This window comes from Triticum urartu, chromosome 4 (genome assembly GCF_003073215.2).
Source record: "Triticum urartu cultivar G1812 chromosome 4, Tu2.1, whole genome shotgun sequence".
NCBI classification, from domain to species: Eukaryota; Viridiplantae; Streptophyta; class Magnoliopsida; order Poales; family Poaceae; genus Triticum; species Triticum urartu.
The window spans coordinates 291,437,344-291,451,678 of record NC_053025.1 but is presented as its reverse complement, the minus strand read 5'-3'; the positions used below and the strand labels follow the sequence as shown (position 1 = coordinate 291,451,678).

General features: G+C 41.3%; 1 non-coding gene across 1 annotated transcript; it reads left to right on the top strand.

Moving 5' to 3' along the window:
- Positions 1-6,875: 6,875 nt before the first annotated feature.
- TRNAF-GAA lies at positions 6,876-6,948 on the top strand. Its single transcript has one exon. It is a non-coding gene; the product is annotated as a tRNA-Phe (tRNA).
- Positions 6,949-14,335: the final 7,387 nt, after the last annotated feature.

Below are 14,335 nucleotides of genomic sequence, written 5' to 3'. Positions count from 1 at the left end.
CCCTTGGTCCCATTAACCTTTCGCTTCCTTTGATTTGATGCCATCGTTGATCGATTACGTCTTCATGAAATCTCTCGACAAATGTGTCGTGATCATCGTCAACATTTTGACTCCTTCCAGGATATCAATCGAATTCTTGATGAGAAATACCATCCTTGCCCTTAATGATTTGTTTAATCATCAGTCATTTTATTCCCTTCCGTTCAACACAAAATTGTTCGTGTTTTGTGTTATACCTTGAGTTCATGGCTATCCAGCTTATCTTATGTCCTACCTTGAATTAATACCATCTTATATATCAAGAATATTGTGAGAACTTCACCATCTCTTAAGAATTCTTGATACAATTGATACCTATCGCCATCTCCCTTCATTTCTTAGTCCCCGTGTTATTCCTAACCGGAATACCAACAAATGGACTGTGATGTGAAGAATTCAAAACTTTTGGGAACCCTATTGCTTGTAAGTTAATGAATGATAGTTACATTCTTTGTGTACTGGATATCAAATCACCCTTCCAACATTGATCTTGCTACCTAAGCCCATATTTCTGGTGCACCTTTCAATCAATGCTTAATTGTGTATGCATTCCTCGAGCATACACCATTATATCATTTGATCTGACAAATGTTATCTCCTTATTCACATAATTGTGGAAATCCATCTTTTTGGAAATCTTGAGGATTGTCGCTGAGACCATCAGCCACCCCTCATTCTCTCCTTGGCTTAATGATGAATTCTTGTTTCGGAACTCTCTGCCATAGTTCGTTCCCCGAGAGTCTTACGATGTCACCTCGTTAATTTGTGTCGCACCTTTTCTTCTCAGGCATCATGAGCCTGAGGTATCCCGACACCAATCAGATCTGAATCTCGGTCAGATATGATGGTTGGAACATATTCCCAAGAGTTATAACACTGGTCTTTTATATGAACCAGTAAGATGTCATGCCTAGCACACCTGGCCGTAGGATCTATTGTTATAGTTCCCTTCTTAGCAAGGTTAGTGATTCTTCCATGAGGAAATCGTAAGACTTATTCTATAAGTTGTTCTTGATGGATCCTTTGTGCATCCAAATTCTGACCATTACTTGACGGCCATGTCAATGCTATCTCGAAGCATACCTGTGGTACTCCGGTTTCAATAATAACATTTGAAGCGCAATGAAAAAAATTCCTTATCAATTATCCAAACACCGTTGTATGGGTAATGTCATGAAATTTCTCTCCCCTCATCTAAAGGGTTTTCTATTTATATCTTGTCATGGATATCATGCTCTGCTTGTCCTTGGGAAGGATATACCCCTGAAATATGTGTTTAAACACATTTTCCTTTCCATTGTTCTGTTTAATCTGATAACCATATTTTCCTTTCTGTTGTTTGGTTTAACCTTTCTTGTGATCTACATGATCTAAGCAGTAATAATTCATTGCTTATGTAAACACCTCGGTGTACAACTCTGTCAGTGAGACCCTATTTCTACTGTTGATGACTTTCCGGTAACCGCCGATGGACGAGAACTTTACCTATTGGTTCGCCTCGTTCAACGAGCAGGAAAATGGTTCTCATCGTCCCTCTCCCTTGGTACCGATGTTGTTGCCGACATAACCGATAGGCTATTCTCTGGCATGCCTTGCTATCATAACCGTGCAAGATATCGCTGCACCTCCTATTTCTAACCCACAAGGTGGGCCCATAACCCACAATTCCACAGGATCCAAACCTGACTCTCCTGTACACCCCTGTTGCCAAAGTATTCCGCACGTTTGACCCCATATGTAGTTCAGGTGTCACCTTCCTAAAGATGACCTATTCTAGTATCAGATGCGACACCTATTCCCGCTGCTCTGAACCCCTTTCATGCCTTGATTAAGACATCGAACGGTTGACTAACCGCTTAAAACTTCTTACCGTACCTTCTTGATCGACTCTAAATGCATTTCATTTGACCAATTCGAGAGTTACTTATGTGATCATTCATGGGATAACCCCCAGATGATTTCCCCTGATAGCATTCTATCGTTGTCGGGCTGCCCCTTTCCTATTCGTAAGTACGATGGAGTTCACCAAGAAAGGCTGATGACTTATCCTGATAACCTAAAGCAAAGGAATGGAGACACCAATGGAAGCAGTCAACTTCTTCGAGAAGATCAACCAAGACCGAGAAGATCCGTTAGAATTTCGTAACCAAATCCCTTCCCCCTTACTCCCGCTCCCAAATCTCGGGACGAGATTTCTTGTAGTGGGGGAGATTTGTGATGCCTCGGTAATTAAGCTACAGTAAACCTTTGTTAATGGTGCCATGTCATTGCAACTAGTTTGCTAAAGCTCACTTAATCCAAACCAAGTTTAAATTCAAAATTGAAAATAAAGTCAAAATAGAATTTCTTCAAATTGCAAAACTAAAATGTTGGGGATGTTGCCAATATTCACTAGGGAATTGTCATGTAGAAACAAACAGACTTAGACTCACAGATAAATTCCTAGGAAAATAATAAAGGGTCCAGCAGCAATTATTTTGGCCTTTTCAAATAAACCAATATTTAAGCCTTTCAAAATAATCCGAAGATTTGTGGGTGGTCCCTAAACACTATGATTGAATTAGGTGCTAAATTCCATTTATTACAAAAGTCATTTGGTACTAAACTAAAATGCTAAACAGTGGCAAAATAGAAAACAGAAGATATAAAAGAAAATTAAAGAAAGAAAAGAGAGGTGGACCTAAAGTACTGCTCTCTTTGGCCCACCTAACTAATGGCCGGCCCAGCCTGCCTTCCCCCATCTCTGTCGTCTTCTCCCTCCCCTTCTGTGGCAGCATGCCCGAGCCCGCGCACACGATGCGCCGTGGGATGGACGACACGACGTCATCCCCCTGTAGCGTCGACGGCTACAAGGCCGCCCACGCCTCCACCACGAACCGTAGTCCGCCCATACTCCTCCCCCTTGTCTCACCCCCTTCGATTTGAGCTCACCCGTGAGGCCCAGTGCGTGTCGCCGTCGCTCACATGACCACCGGCTTCCCCTTGCAGCGCCTCGGTGCTCAGGAGAGCCACCATCGTTCGCTACGCCCTATACATCACCAGATTGGAGCCGGGACGCCCCCATCTTTGTCTCTCGCATCTTATTCCTCATTTGCGGCTGACGCGCGCCATCGCCATCAAGACACTCCGGTCCACCCCGACCCTCGACGAGCTCGCCATCCACCTCCTCGCGGTCAGCTTTGCCGTCCGTTCCCCTCTTTTCCTCGTCAAATCGGACGTCGTAGACACCCGCGCCTCCAATTCGGCGTGTTGAAGGACGCGGTCCTATTCCCGTGCCCGTGCCAATCCCGCTGCCGTCCTTGTCCTTCTGGTCCGCGTTCGCGCGCTCCCACCTCTGGCCGCCGCCACCGCCGTGCGCACCCTGCGCGCCCCTGGCCACGCTCATCCGCCCGAGGCCGTCTGTCCCTGCCTGCTGGTCACCAGCGCCCGTGTTGTGGCCTCCCCGCCCGCGCAGCCCCTCTCGCCGGCGCTGCTGCTCCACACCCTACCGCGCGGCTCACCTGCGCTACCGCTCCCCTCCCCCTCGCTCCCCGCTCCGCCCCACTGCACTTGCTCGCTGAGCACAGCCGCCCCGCGTCCCCGCGCCTCCTTTCGCCGCCGCGGCTGCCGCTCCGGCCGCCTGGCCAGCGCCGTGGCCCCCGGCGCCCCGCAGCCCTCTGCCCGGTTCGACAACGCCCAGACGCCTGCTGCCCGTTTTGCCCAGCACCCACAAACCCCCCTAGGCCACTTACATGCAGGCCTAGTTCCCTGGCCTTTAAAAAAAGATTTAAAAAATATATATTAAAAAATATATCAAATAATTAATTAGATTAAATAATTAACTTAGTTAATTATGTTTAATTAACCTAATTAGCTAGTGTTAATTAATTAAAACCTAATTAGATTAGAGAGTCTATGACAAACGGGCCCCATCTGTCAGTTTGACCAGTCAACGGTCATAGTTGACTGCTGACGTCATGATGACGCCAGCAACACTATTCTGGATAATGTTGATTTAAAATAATTAAATAATCCTAAAAATGATTTAAATCTTTTAAAATTAATATAAAATAAACCGTAGCTCGGATGGAAAAACTTTGTACATGAAAGTTGCTCAGAACGACGAGACGAATCCGGTACGCAGCCCGTTCGTCCGCCACGCATCCCTAGCATAGCAAACACACAACTTTCCCCCTCTGATTCATCCATCTAAAAACGCGAAACACCGGGGATACTTTCCCGGATGTTTTCACCCTTCGCCGGTATCGCCTCCTACTGCGTTAGGGCACACCTAGCACCACTCATTGTCATGTCATGCATTGTTATGCATCTATTTGCATTGTATTCGTTGTTTCCTCCCCCTCTTCTCTCCGGTAGACTATGAGACTGACGCCGCTGCTGATGCCCCGATCAACTACGTTGTTGACGACCCCTACTTGCCAGAGCAACCAGGCAAGCCCCCCCTTTGATCAACCCGATATCGCCTATTCTTCTCTCTACTGCTTGCATTAGAGTAGTGTAGCTTGTTACTGCTTACCGTTAATCCTATCCTGATGCATAGCCTGTCTTTGCTACTACTGTTGTTACCTTTACCTGCAATCCTAATTGCTTAGTATAGGATGATATTTTTCCATCAGTGGCCCTTCATTCTTGTCCGTCTGCCATGCTATACTATCGGGCCTTGATCACTTGGGAGGTGATCAGGGGTATATATACTATACATATTACACGTGATACATGTTGTGACTAAAGTCGGGTCGGCTCGTTGAGTACCCGCAAGTGATTCGGATATGGGGGATGAAGGGGCAGGTGGTTCCATCAAGGTAGTGGTGGGCCTGGGTTCCCGATGGCCCCCAACTGTTACTTTGTGGTGGAGCGACAGGGCAGGTTGAGACCACCCAGGAGAGAGGTGGGCCTGGCCCTGGTCGGTGTTTGCGGTTACTTCAAAATAACACACTTAATGAGATCTTGGTATTTGATCTGAGTCTGGCCACTGGCCTATACGCACTAACCAACTATGCGGTAACAGTTATGGGCACTCGATGTCGTGGTATCAGCCGAAGCCTTCGTGACGTTAGCGACTGAGCGGCGCGCGCCGGGTTGGACTGGAACACTTGCTCCTATATAAGGGAGGCTAGGTCTGCTCACCGGCCGCGTACGCAACGTGCAGGTGTGCAATGGGTGATGGGCCCAGACCCCTTCACCATAGGATTTAGACCAGCGTGCTGACCTCTCTGTTGTGCCTAGGTAGGGTTGCGACATGTTGATCTTCCGAGGCTGGGCATGACCCAGACAAGTGTGTCCGAGCAAAAGGGGATCGAGCGTGTTGGGAAATGTGGTGCACCCCTACAAGGAAGTTAATCTATTCGAATAGCCGTGATCTTCGGTAACAGGACGACTTGGAGTTGTACCTTGACCTTATGACAACTAGAACCAGATACTTAATAAAACACATCCTTCCAAGTGCCAGATACAACCGGTGATCGCTCTCTCACATGGTGACGAGGGGAGGATCATCGGGTAGGATTATGCTATGCGATGTTACTTGGTGAACTTACCATCTACTCTCTTATTCCGGCATTTCGCAGTTCAGTCCACATATGCTACCCCTTTTCCATTTGATACCAATGCATACATATGTAGTGTAGCTCCTTGCTTGCGAGTACTTTGGATGAGTACTCACGGTTGCTTTGCTCCCCCTTTTCCCCCTTCCTATACCCGATTGCTACGACCAGACGTTGGAGTCCAGGAGCAAGACACCACCGTTGACGACGACTCCTACTACTCTGGAGGTGCCTACTAATACGTGTAGGCCGCTGACGACGATCAGGAGTAGTTTAGGAGGATCCCAGGGAGGAGGCCTGCTCCTCTTTCGATCTGTATCCCAGTTTGTGCTAGCCTTCTTAAGGCAAACTTGTTTAACTTATGTCTGTACTTAGGTATTGTTGCTTCCGCTGACTCGTCTATGATCGAGCTCTTGTATTCGATCCCTCGAGGCCCCTGGCTTGTAATATGATGCCTGTATGACTTATTCTATTTGTAGAGTTGTGTTGTGATATCTTTCCGTGAGTCCTTGACCTTGATCGTACACGTTTGTGTGTATGATTAGTGTACGATTGAATCGGAGGTGTCACAATATTATAATTATAATATAGGTTCTTTATCTTTTTTAAAAATGAAATTAGAAATGATAATGATTATGAAATAAAAAAACTCATATCATAATTTTTTTATTATTGTAAATCCACTCCAATCGAATATTGAATAATCAAATTCTTCAATTCAAATTCAAAGTTTTCGAGATCTTTAAAAAACTAGATTAATCAGACAAGGACAAAGAGAGAGTCCCATTCTACATGTCAATACTGACAACAATGAAATTTCTAGTAAAAGGAAAAATTGTCGACTTTATAAGTTGTAAAAGGAAAATCTGACAACAATGAAATTTCTAGTAAAAGGAAAACCTCTATCGCCAAATCCTCTTTTATTCCCTAACTATACTATATTATTATTATTTATCCTCTTTTTTTCTTTTTATCAATGCACTTTTTTCTTTTTATCAATGCAATGGGTTTAAGATTCATTAGTTTTCTCATTCTACTCTTTCACAAAGGAATGCAAAGAGAACTCAATGGATCTTATCCTGTTCATTGAATAGATTTCTTTTTATTAGAGTATCGGCAAGAAATCTTGGTTATTCACTCTATTTTAAGTTTTATTTAAGTAAACCATGCACAATGCATAGGACTACCCCCCCCCCCATTTTCAAATTTAAAATTTGAAATACTTTAATTAATTTTTAGCCATTTTAATTGACATAGATACAAATACTCTACTAGGATGATGCGCAAGAAAAGGTCAGGATAGCTCAGTTGGTAGAGCAGAGGACTGAAAATCCTCGTGTCACCAGTTCAAATCTGGTTCCTGGCAGAGAAAAAAAAGAACCACCGAATAGGTATTGATCCAAATACCTCGAGATGGATTGTGATACATATTCATTAATAATAATTATTCATCTAAGTGGATAAATTTATAATATAAATATAGAGGCACTTCTTTTTATTTTTAAAGAAGTTTTAAAATATATCTTTTCTTTATGATAAAGAAGGGGGTGAGATTCCCCTTTATTTTTTTGCGTTTCATAATTTTGTATTCTGCTATTCCGATGAATATTTTTTTAGTCTTGATTATATTTATCTTATCTTATTTTCCTAGTTGTGCTAAGTAATGTGCGCGGTACAAAGTTCCCGGTAGAGAACTTCTTTGAGTCATCCTATTTTTCTGTTCATATGAAGGAAATTAATATGCGAATTTCAAAATAGGGGAATCCAAATGAAACCCTTTTTTGCTTAGTCTATTTGGAATGCTTTTGTATAATTAGTAATTAATTATAAATAGGCATTCCGTTTCATCTAGGAAAAGAACCTAAAAATATTCCTTGACTTGAATAAAATCTTGAGTTGTGTTGTATAAGTGAGCATGAATTTCTTATCATTCAATGAGCATCTTGTATTTCAGAAAAATTGGGGGTTATATAATCCTTACATAAGAGCCAGCCTATCCAACTTTCAGGCATTAGGATATGTTTAAGGCACAGATGATTATCATAAGAGATTCCCACCATATCATAAGATCCGCGTTCTTGAAAATCGGCACTTCTCCAAATCCAGAAGGCAAACGGAATTCTAGGATTATCCTTTTGGGCAAAGACTTTTATGCAGACTTCTTCTGGATTATCTATACCATATTGTATTCTCGTAAGATGATACACGCTAGCTAAAGATCCACCGGGTGCTACATCATAAGCACATTGGGAGCGTAAATAATTGTAACCATATACATATAAAATGACAGCAATGGAATCCCAATCCCCTGCTTTTATTTGTAAAGTCTCTATTCCTCGGTGATCAAAGCCCAAAGATCTATGAACCACCTCATGTTTGACTAGCCAATTAGATAACCAACCCTGCTGCATTGTCTTCATCTCTCCCTCTTTGTATACATATTTCACATTTCGGATGCAAGTTTGAAAGATTGCCCTGCCTTTTATTTTTCTACACAAAAGAGCCCCTCTCCTAATTCACTAATTTGTAGGAAGGTACTGAACTTTTGGATTTGAAAAAAGTTTCAGAAGATATATCTAATGTAGATGGTGATTTATAGAGCAATTCTTGCTCATAAGTTCCTGTATGAGTACTGCGCCTAACATAAAGCTTGAGAAGAATGATCTCCCGACCAGAAGCATGGCATTGATGAATGTAGTGGTAGGCCCATGCAAGGCAATCTTGGATGGTTCTTCCTTTAAGGAAGCCATATTGGTTGTGGTGCATGATACGTCTCCGTCGTATCTATAATTTTTGATTGTTCCATGCCAATATTATTCAACTTTCATATACTTTTTGGCAACTTTTTATATTATTTTTGGGACTAACATATTGATCCAGTGCCTAGTGCCAGTTCCTGTCTGTTGCATGTTTTTGGTTTTGCAGAATATCCATAACAAACGGAGTACAAACGGGATAAAAACGGACGGAGCTTATTTTTGGAAATATGGAAAATTCGGAAGGAAAATCAACGCGAACCAGTGCCCGAGGTGGTCACGAGACAGGGGGCGCCCCCCTAGGGCGCGCCCCTACCCTCGTGAGCCCACCATAAGGCGGTTGGCGCTCTTCTTTTGCCGAAATAAAGCTAATATTCGGAAAAAAATCACGGCGAAGGTTTCAGGCCAATCGGAGTTACAGATCTCCATATATACGCAAAACGGTGAAACAGAGTCAGACCAGAACGCAGAAACAGAGAGAGACAAAGAGACAGATCCAATCTCGGAGGGGCTCTCGCCCCTCCCGTGCCATGGAGGACATGGACCAGAGGGGAAACCCTTCTCCCATCTAGGGAGGAGATCAAGGAAGAAGAAGGAGGAGGGGGCTCTCTCCCCCTCGCTTCCGGTGGCACCGGAGTGCCACCGGGGGCCATCATCATCACCGCGATCTACACCAACACCTCCGCCATCTTCACCAACATCTCCATCACCTTCCCCCCTCTATCTACAGTGGTCCACTCTCCCTCAACCCGTTGTACCCTCTACTTGAACATGGTGCTTTATGCTTCATATTATTATCCAATGATGTGTTGCCATCCTATGATGTCTGAGTAGATTTTCATTGTCCTATCGGTGGTTGATGAATTGCTATGATTGATTTAATTTTCTTGTGGTTATGTTGATGTCCTTTGGTGCCCATCATATGATTGCGCGCGTGGATCACACCCTAGGGTTAGTTTGTATGTTGATAGGACTGTATTAGAGGGCAAGAGTGACAGAAGCTTCAACCTAGCATAGAAATTGATGCATACGTGATTGAAGGGGGGCCAATATATCTTAATGCTATGGTTGGGATTTACCTTAATGAACATTAGTAGTTGAGGATGCTTGCTAATAGTTCCAATCATAAGTGCATAGAATTCCAAGTAAGGGATGACATGCTAGCAGTGGCCTCTCCCACATAATACTTGCTATTGGTCTAGTAAAGTAGTCAATTGCTTAAGGGAAAATTTCACAACTCCTACCACCACTTTTCCACACTCGCTATATTTACTTTAGTTGCTTCTTTACCTTAATAGCCCCTAGTTTTATTTTCATGCTCTTTACTTTCTTGCAAACCTATCCAACAACGCCTACAAAGTAATTCTAGTTTCATACTTGTTCTAGGTAAAGCGAACGTCAAGCGTGCGTAGAGTTGTATCGGTGGTCGATAGAACTTGAGGGAATATTTGTTCTACCATTAGCTCCTCGTTGGGTTCGACACTCTTACTTATCGAAAACTGTTGTGATCCCCTATACTTGTGGGTTATCAAGACCTTTTTCTGGTGCCGTTGCCGGGGAGCAATAGCGTGGGGTGAATATTCTCGTGTGTGCTTGTTTGCTTTATCCCTAAGTAATTTTTATTTGCTGTTCTTAGTTGTTTTCTATCTTTAGTTATGGGTAGGAAACGCAAAATACCAAAAAAAATAGTTGTACCTACTGAACCAATGGTTGAAGAACCACTCAAAATCTATCACACTGTTGAAGCTTATTACTTGGATCATCTTCGATCCCTTTGTGCTCGTGCCGAAACCCCAACTAGCTTAGTTGGGGGAAAATCTTTAGATGAGCATGCTTGTTATGTGCGACACCATATATCTGAAAAAGGGAAACTATTATGGGATCAAATTCAACGTTTGCAATGGTATGCTTGGAATTTATGTGAAATATATGATTTTACTTGTTGTTCTGAAAACCCTAAGAAACACCTTCCCTACCAATGTGAGTTTATTGATAATGGAATCTTATCTTCATATGCTAAGGGTGTTTATAATTACTATGATGTTCAACAAATTGAAGAATTTGTTGCTTTTAAGGGTGCTTTTGAAATTGCTTCTTTGATTGAAAAGTATGATGCTACTCTTCACAAATCTGAAATTTTTGCCATATTTAAATATTGCTATGATAATTATGCTTCTAATGCCTATGTTGAACCATATATTGAGTACTACTCCGCTGTCCAAGAAGAGACTAATATTTTGCAGGAGTCTATGGAAGAAGAAATTGATGAAACTGTGAGCTCATTGGATGAAAAAGATGATGAGGAGAGCGAAGAACAAAAGGAGGAAGAGCGGATTAGCTACCCGTGCCCACCTTCTAATGAGAGTAACTCTTCAACTCATACATTGTTTAATTCCCCTTCATGCTTACCAAAGGATGAATATTATGATAATTGCTATGATCCCGTCGATTCTTTTGAAATATCCCTTTTTGATGATGCTTGTGGCCAAGATGCCAATATGAATTATGCTTATGGAGATGAACTTGCTATAGTTCCTTATGTTAAACATGAAATTGTTGCTATTGCACCCACGCATGATAGTCCTATTATCTTTTTGAATTCTCCCAATTATACTATATCGGAGAAGTTTGCACTTATTAAGGATTATATTGATGGGTTGCCTTTTAATGTTACACATGATGATTTTAATGAATATAATATGCATGTGCTTGCTGCTCCTACTTGCAATTATTATGAGAGAGGAACTATATCTCCACCTCTCTATGTTTCCAATACGATAAAATTGCAAGAAACTGTTTATACTATGCATTGGCCTTTACTTTGTGTGCATGAATTGTTCTTTTATGACATGCCAATGCATAGGAAGAGAGTTAGACTTCATTGTTACATGATATATTTTACTTTGTGCTCAATACTAAATTACAAATCATTGTTAATTAAAATTGGCTTTGATATACCTTGGGATCCGGGTGGATTCACTACTCGAGCACTATATGCCTAGCTTAATGGCTTTAAAGAAAGCGCTGCCAGGGAGACAACCCGGAAGTTCTAGAGATTTATTTCTGTTGAGTGCTTTCATATAGTTTAAAAACAACAAAAATAAAGAGGGGAACCCAAAACTTTTTCAAAAAGAAAAGTGAAAGTGAGAGAGACGAGCATTGTGAAAGTGGGGGACGTCCTTGAACTTTGTTCATGCCCGTGGGAACTTTGTGGATCTTAATTACAGAAACCTTTCAACAAAAATAATTATCCCCTTGTACAATTCCATTGTATTATAAAAATAATGTGCCAAGGTTTGCCTTTAGGATGTTTACATTTGCTTGATGGTTTGTACGGTGCAGGACAGAAACTTTGGCTGTAGTGTGCGATTTTACATTTTTAGCTGGAATGTCGAATGGTTCTGATTATTTTTGCACTGTATTCCTATACAAATTGATTATTTTTCCTAATTTTGGTAGAATTTTTCAAGTATCAGAAGTATGGTGAATGTTCAGATTGCTACAGACTGTTCTGTTTTAGACAGATTCTGTTTTTGATGCATAGTTTGCTTCTTTTGATGAAACTATCAATTTATATCAGTGGATTAAGCCATGAAAAAGTTATATTACAGTAGAAAAAAAATGCAAAAACAAAATATGAATTGGTTTGCAACAGTACTTAGAGTAGTGATTTGCTTTATTATACTAACAGATCTTACCGAGTTTTCTGTTGAAGTTTTGTGTGGATGAAGTGTTCGATGATTGAGAAGGTCTCGATGTGAGAAGAAGGAAGAGAGGCAAGAGCTCAAGCTTGGGGATGCCCGAGGCACCCCAAGTAAATATTCAAGGATACTCAAGCGTCTAAGCTTGGGGATGCTGGGGAGGCATCCCCTCTTTCTTCAACAAATATTAGTATGTTTTCGGATTCGTTTCATTCATGCGATATGTGCAAGTCTTGGAGCGTCTTTTGCATTTAGGTTTTTATTTTTCTTTTATGCACCATGATGGTATGAGATAGTCCTTGGTTGATTTATAGAATGCTCATTGCACTTCACTTATATCTTTTGAGTATGGCTTTATAGAATGCTTCATGTGCTTCACTTATATCATTTGAAGTTTGGATTGCCTGTTTCTCTTTACATAGACAACCGCCATTTGTAGAATGCTCTTTTGCTTCACTTATATTTGTTAGAGCACGGGCATATCTTTTGTAGAAAGAATTAAACTCTCTTGCTTCACTTATATCTATTTAGAGAGATGACAGGAACTGGTCATTCACATGGTTAGTCATAAAATCCTACATAAACTTGTAGATCGCTGAATATGATATGTTTGATTCCTTGCAATAGTTTTGCGATATAAAGATGGTGATATTAGAGTCATACTAGTCGAGTAATTGTGAAATTGAGAAATACTTGTGTTGAGGTTTGCAAGTCCCGTAGCATGCACGTATGGTGAACCGTTATGTAACGAAGTCGGAGCATGAGGTGTTTATTGATTGTCTTCCTTATGAGTGGCGGTCGGGGATGAGCGATGGTCTTTCCCTACCAATCTATCCCCCTAGGAGCATGCGCATAGTACTTTGTTTCGATGACTAATAGATTTTTTCAATAAGTATGTGAGTTCTTTATGACTAATGTTGAGTCCATGGATTATACGCACTCTCACCCTTCCACCATTGCTAGCCTCTCTAGTACCGCGCAACTTCCGCCGGTACCATAAACCCACCATATACCTTCCTCAAAACAGCCACCATACCTAACTATTATGGCATTTCCATATCCATTCCGAGATATATTGCCATGCAACTTCCATCATCATCATATACATGACTTGAGCATCATTGTCATATTGCTTTGCATGATCGTAAGATAGCTAGCATGATGTTTTCATGGCTTGTCCGTTTTTTGATGTCATTGCTACGCTAGATCATTGCACATCCCGGTACACCGCCGGAGGCATTCATATAGAGTCATATCTTTGTTCTAGTATCGGGTTGTAATATTGAGTTGTAAGTAAATAGAAGTGTGATGATCATCATTCAATAGAGCATTGTCCCAAAAAAAAGAGAAAGGCCATAAAAAAGGAAGGCCAAATAAAAAATACATAAATAAATAAATAAAAGGGACAGTGCTACTATCCTTTTTCCACACTTGTGCTTCAAAGTAGCACCATGTTCTTCATATAGAGAGTCTCTTGAGTTATCACTTTCATATACTAGTGGGAATTTTTATTATAGAACTTGGCTTGTATATTCCGATGATGGGCTTCCTCAAATGCCCGAGGTCTTCATGAGCAAGCAAGTTGGATGCACACCCACTTAGTTTCAGTTAGAGCTTTCATACACTTATAGCTCTAGTGCATCCGTTGCATGGCAATCCCTACTCACTCACATTCATATCTATTGATGGGCATCTCCATAGCCCGTTGATACGCCTAGTTGATGTGAGACTATCTTCTCCTTTTTGTCTTCTCTACAACCACCATTCTATTCCACCTATAGTGCTATGTCCATGGCTCACGCTCATGTATTGCGTGAAAGTTGAAAAGGTTTGAGAACGTCAAAAGTATGAAACAATTGCTTGGCTTGTCATCGGGGTTGTGCATGATGTGAATGCTTTGTGTGGTGAATATGGAGCATAGCCAGACTATATGATTTTGTATGGATGAGCTTTCTTTGGCTATGTTATTTCAATAAGACATAATTGCTTGGTTGGTATGCTTGAAGTGTTATTATTTTTATGTCAAAGGATAGACTATTGCTTTGAATCACTCATGTCTTAATATTCATGCCATGATTAGACATATGATCAAGATTATGCTAGGTAGCATTCCACATCAAAAATTATCTTTTTTATCATTTACCTACTCGAGGACGAGCAGGAATTAATCTTGGGGATGTTGATACATCTCTGTCGTATCTATAATTTTTTATTGTTCCATGCCAATATTATTCAACTTTCATATACTTTTTGGAAACTTTTTATATTATTTTTGGGACTAACATATTGATCCAGT